Source organism: Andrena cerasifolii, chromosome 6, assembly GCF_050908995.1.
Source record: "Andrena cerasifolii isolate SP2316 chromosome 6, iyAndCera1_principal, whole genome shotgun sequence".
Taxonomy (NCBI): domain Eukaryota; kingdom Metazoa; phylum Arthropoda; class Insecta; order Hymenoptera; family Andrenidae; genus Andrena; species Andrena cerasifolii.
The window spans coordinates 2,486,701-2,493,177 of NC_135123.1; the positions used below are offsets into that span (position 1 = coordinate 2,486,701).

At 37.6% G+C, this 6,477-nt stretch overlaps 1 long non-coding RNA gene across 1 annotated transcript; it reads right to left on the reverse strand.

The window, feature by feature from the left end:
• Nucleotides 1–3,769: 3,769 nt before the first annotated feature.
• LOC143370013 (uncharacterized) lies at nucleotides 3,770–4,866 on the reverse strand. The gene is made up of 3 exons (XR_013085548.1): nucleotides 4,491–4,866; nucleotides 3,929–3,991; nucleotides 3,770–3,843 (listed from the first exon to the last, which is right to left on the reverse strand). It is a non-coding gene; the product is annotated as an uncharacterized LOC143370013 (long non-coding RNA).
• Between the last annotated feature and the right edge of the window lie 1,611 nt (nucleotides 4,867–6,477).

The window sequence follows — 6,477 nt, forward strand, 5'->3', positions numbered from 1 at the left end:
CGATGACACAGCGTACACTCTACTAGCTGGATTGCCAAACGATTACGAAAATTTAAACATGTCTCTAGCCAACTTTCATCGACGATTTTTCAAAGTATGTTACAGTCGTGTTTCTTAAGACGAAGGATGAGATCAAGGATTGTATTAAAAAATATATAGCCAGCGCGGAACTCGAAACGGGAAAGAAAGTCAAGAGATTTCGTTCCGACAATGGAAAAGAATATTGTAACCAAGATCTAAGAACCTACTTTGAAGAGAAGGGTATTAAGCACGAAAGATCGAACGTCGAAACACCCCAGATGAATGGGATAGCTGAACGAATCAACAGAACGCTACTTGATTTAACCAGGTCAATGTTGAAATCTGCCAGATTGCCTCAGAAATTTTGGGCTGAGGTCGTCGCTACAGCAGCGTATGCCAGGAACCGAGTTGTTCACACGTCCAATAAGGATCAAGTCCCACTTGCTATTTGGTCAGGAATAACTCCAAGTGTAAAACACTTAAAAGCGTACGGAGCATTGGCTTACGCACATTTACCAAAGCAAGGACAGAGGAAGTTGGACGATAGAGCCACTCCAGCCGTATTAGTCGGCTACGCATCCCAGACAAGAGGCTACCGCCTATGGTGCCCGAAGAAACGGGACGTAATAGTAACCAAACATGTGCGTTTCGTAGAAGATAAGATGGGTTTTGAATGGTTGCACCGCGAGAATATAGACTATGAATACGATACTATTGCATATAACGACATTTGGTCGGAAGAAGAAGATGGACCACAAACTGATGCACAGATCGCGGACATGGAAGAAGCAACGCAGCAGCAAATTTCAACTACAGTCGATAAACCGACTAAGGAGACAGTGGGGGTGAAGGATACTCAGCTGAAAAGGAAGGTTGGAAGACCAAGGAAAATAGTAAGGAATCCATACGGAAGAAAAGGGAAACCTCGTCCGCAAGAGGACCAAACGAGCAACGCTGAAGAAGAGGACAGAGAAAGCATAGAACTAAATCTTATGGAGATTACGGAGCCAAATACCCTAAACGAAGCCTTGTCGTCTCCGCAAGCAAAGCAATGGGAAAGGGCTATGGAAGATGAACTGAATAGCCTGATACAAAGAAAAACCTGGAAGACCATTGACAGCCTACCAGCAGACCGAGAAGTTATAGGTAGTAAATGGGTGTTCAAATTAAAAAGAGACTGTGATGGTAAAGTACTTAGATATAAGGCCAGATTGGTAGCACAAGGTTTCACCCAACAAAAGGGGGTAGATTACCACGAAACCTATGCACCAGTAGCTAGTTTTTCGATAATAAGGTTGTTATTAGCGATTTCAGGTATTTTCGGTTGGCACACTAGACAGCTAGATATAAAATGCGCGTATCTTTATGGAAAGCTTGAGGAGGAGATTTTTATGAAGCTACCTCAGTCGAACAAACATGAGGAAGGAAGAATCGTAAAACTAGACAAGCCCATTTATGGACTCAAACAGTCAGGCAGAAATTGGAATGCTGAACTGGATGGCTTCTTCACGGAACAAAGGTTTGAGAGATTGCGCTCATCCAATTGCGTTTATATCAAAGGACACTGGACCGTAGCTGTAATTTATGTAGACGATATTTTCATATTTGCGAAAGAACTAACGTCGATAGAAAACTTTGTTAAACTCATTGATGAGAAATACGAAACCAAAGATCTCGGGGAAATAAATCATGCCTTAGGTGTTAAGATAGAGAGAAACGATAATTCCATTGTACTTAGTCAAACGCCATATTTAGAATCCTTGTTACGCAAGTATAACATGAAAGATTGTAGGGGCGCGACAACCCCATTAGAACCCGGTTTAAAAATTTTAAAGAGTTCATTACCAGATCGGTTAAACGATAACGGAATAACGGCATATCGAGAGTTAATAGGATCGTTAATGTATGTAGCCTTGCGAAGTAGACCAGATATTTTGTTTGCCGTGACAAAATTGTCACAGTTCAACTCATGTCCGAGCGAGATACACTGGACTCAGGCTAAGCATATTTTGCGTTATTTATACAAGACTGAAAAATACGTTATGCGTTACGATATAGACGAAAAGCCCGAAATTAAAATTTTTTGCGACGCAGATTGGGCAGGCGATATGGACGATCGGCATTCGTTTACAGGTGTGGTTGTAATGATAGGATCCAACCCTGTACAATGGATAGCATCTAAACAAAAGTGTGTATCCATGTCGACCATGGAAGCCGAGTACATCGCGTTAGCGTCTGCGGCAAAGGAAGCAACATGGTTAAAAATGTTTTTAAGCGAACTAGAACTTTATGAATACTTCTCGGGAATTAGCAATATATACTGCGACAACAAATCAGCAATAGAGTTCTCAAAAAGCCGTATCGAAAATCGGCGAACTAAACACATAGATATAGCATACCATTTTATAAGAGAGGAAGTTGAAAAGAACTCAGTCACATTGTCATACGTCGCCTCCAACGAAAATTTAGCGGACGTAATGACGAAGGGCCTAAAATGCGCGGCTCATAAAGCCTGTACCAAAGGGTTAAAATTAGGAACAGCAAAAGTGGGGGATTGAACCAGTTTGCTCTTCCTGCCACGCATGCGCAACCCAGTCCCTTTGTGAGAGTCCCTCTCGTGGGCATGCGGGCACTTGCGTCCCAAGCGTCGAAGCGAGCGCTTCGTTACAGTTATAAGTTTCTATTATCTTATAGTTTATTTTTCTTTATATATATATATATATATATATATATATATATATATATATATATATATATATATATGTGTTATTCTAATAAATTGATGTGCACTCCATACCACCGACTACTCCTGTTATGGACTACCTCTTTCAGATAATAATATAAATCGCAAAAAAATAGAAGAAAATATACAACCAGAAAGAATAGAAGATAATAATATAAATCAGAAGAAAAAAAATATACAATGTAAAAAAAGATGTGAAATCAAAATGAGCTGCAAGTACATAAAGGTGCTTTCTAACTGCGCTTTCTAATGGTGCTTTAATTAACCAATCAAAAAGGATCCAATTTAAAAACATTGTCGTAAATTAATAGCTTTACAAAATTAATGATATACATAAAAATTGCGCCAATTATAACAATGGCTATTTACAAAAAGAAAAAATGTATTATTAAATAATATTAAGCAGATATATTTTTATACAAATAAATATTTTAATACGAATAAATATTTTATTCAAAACACTTTTTGTCGGAAATCTTATTGCTTCAAATTTCTTTTTTAAGCATGATGACACTTTAAATGTCAACTTTTAACGATGGGCATATATTCTACAATGTTCAAACTTTATCTCAGAATTTTTTAAACTTAATTAAACAAATAGTTTTTAACTAACTGTTCGACAAAGTAGGTGTGACAACCGAGGGTTAAGAAGTTGTATGTTTTTAGAATACTTTTTTAAATACTAAATTTAAATACTAATAAATTTATTGTTGTTTATTACTACTAATTTCAGGACCGTACGTGGCTCGACACAAAAGAGGCGGTTGGAGGTTGAGGGCGCAAAAGGATCAATCGGCAGCGATTGAAATAATGAAGAATCATGCCCTCACCCTCCGCAAAATAATCGCAGAGCAATATGGCCGTGGCCGGGGCCGTGGCCGAGGCCGTGGTATGGAGCGGGGTCGGGGCCGTGGTGGCGGCCAATAATTAACAAAAAAAAATTTTCTATTTTACTGTAAGAAAAAAATAAATATAATTATTATTTTATAGATAAAATGTGTGGTTATTTTATTTGTTCATGTAACAGGATTACTTTCTCTTTCAGCTGTTAAAATAATTCTCTTCGTTTGCATCGTTCACTGAAAAATAGGACACATTTATTAATTATTTATAAATTATCACACATGCTCATATGTTAAGATCATTGAATATGCAAAACCCTACCTGAAAATTTGTGCGTATATACTCTGACATAGATCAATCTGCATCATCTTCTGCTTCGATTTTCTGTAAATATATATAAAGCCACATTTTAGTTATACAACTTAACGTAGAACTTACTTATCTAGAAACAGAGTGGCCTTCTGCTACAGTGAGTGTAGAGACTACATAATGTGTCCGAAGGAGGTGAGAGTGTATGGCAGAAAGTCTTGTTGCAGGAAATTTAAATGCTAATGGTAATAATTCAGCGAAAATGAACGAACAGATCCAATATTTTTAACGCACAATTTATTGGTGTTGGAATAAAATTAATTTAATATGTTTAGTGGTGAATTGAAATATTATTAATGGGAATCTAAACAATTAATGAATTAATGAATAACGTGGCAACTAGGTACTGTGGATTTTATTTCACAAAAGATTGAAAAGCATCAAGGGAGATGTGTTTTCAGCGTACTTTCTTTACAAATTTGACTTGCTCTACATTGCAAGCAGTTCACCATAAATAATCTATGTTCTGAATAATGCTTAATGCTATGTCTTTTGACAAATTTTGGCGATTTACCTTATTTAACAAGTTTCCAGAAACTTGTGCGAAACAAGATGCTCTGTCTATCTATGTAATCTTCTCCGGACAACCTCCAAGCCTGCGACTCTACATGAGAAATCTATTAAAAATATTTTGGCTACTTACCTAGTTAATTGAGACAATAATTCAATCTCCTATGTGGTGTAAAAACTCGTGACATTTCAAATTTGAACAACTTACCCTATTTGACACTTGGCAGATTATGATGGGTTGACACTTGGTAGGTTATAAAATTCAAAATAGTATACATAGGTATATATATGTACAATGACGGACGACGATCCCTGCCGAATGATTCCGAGAGTCGACGAATCGACGAATGAAACATGTGTTTGTTCATCGGTATGCGTGTAGCGCGTATACGTATTATGTTTGACGAACAAATTCCTTGGAGAATCAGAATCAGAAGAAAAACCATATCGTAACTGACAGATCCATGAGACGATATTATGATATCTCTGTTATGCGAGGACCAATTTTATTGAAATTGGTCTTATTCGAAAGCTTATATGCGGTTTACACAAGAAAAATGCCTTTAAATTTAGAAAATATTGCAGGCGTGATGAGATATTAAGGAAATAAGTTTCAGGTTAGGTTGGAATGGCTCCGCGACGAGTAAAGGTACACGGTAGCGACAGTCGTCATATACAGGGTGTCTTTCCTGTACTTGGCGTCGAGACGCTACCGCGTCTCTAGATAAAGTTGCATAGCACGATACTGCCGTCAGAAAATCCATTACACCTGAAGAAAAATTGACAATTACTTCTAGATTTCTTGCAACCGGTGATTGTTACAGTAGCTTACAATCTCTTTCGAAATATCTAAACGGGTTATTTAAAAAATATACCAGACGTGTGTGAAGACGTAATTGAGAGTGTAATGCATTATGTGAAGGTAAGTGATTTATTAACACTTTGGCGACTGCTAGCGGTTAATGGTAGCCGATTAATGAACTACCGGTCGGTAAAGTGATAATCATGGTATCGTCTGAATACGTCTATACGTTGTATCCACACGCGTCGAGCCGCGTGCGAACCGATCGTTCGCTAAGCTGCTCGGGCCGATCCGCCCGCCGTCGTTCTATCAAAGTAAGCAAGCGTACAATTTTCTACAATATTATTGAAATAAATTTCGAGGTCCATAATATTGGTGCGAGCACCCTATGAATGGGAATCCATGGCCTGCTGGTGCTCGTGACGGAGCACGAAAGAACGACGGCTACCGTCATGTTACAGATCGAAATAGCTGTTGGACAGTGCTATAATTTAACCCCCCCCCCCCATAAACATGACTCATGTATGAAAGAAGCTAATTCCCTTTAATTCACGAAAAAAGTTCTCACGCAAAGATTGTGAAAATCATCTTTGCTAATTCCAATTGTACCTTTAATTCATGAAAAAACATTAAAAACATTCTCACGCAAAGATTGTGAAATCAACTTTGCTAATTCCAATTGTATACTTGACATTCCTTTATTGGCCACAAATCAAATCAGTGCTCAGATTTTCAGCTTCCGTTTTAAGGAATTAGCGGGCGAGGCCTGTAGTTGACACAAAAACTTTTATAAGAGGGACATCTTCTGTTAAAAATGTAGTATGAAAATCGTTTAAGGATGGAAAATAATAAAAACTTGGTAGAGACTAATTTAAACGAATCAAAGTCGGTAATAGATTAATAGCACATTCGCCAACCTACACTAGTGGTATGATACATTTTGTTTTGAGTCGACTTCATAGTTTTTTCTTATACAACGCCCGCTAATTCCTTAAAACCGAAGCTGAAAATCTGAGCACTGAATTGATTTGTGGCCAATAAAGGAATGTCAAGTATAAAAAGTGACAGAGGAATCAGTGTTCGAACGGAGAACGAGAATACAATTGGAATTAGCAAAGATGATTTCACAATCTTTGCGTGAGAATGTTTTTAATGCTTTTCGTGAATTAAAGGTACAATTGGAATTAGC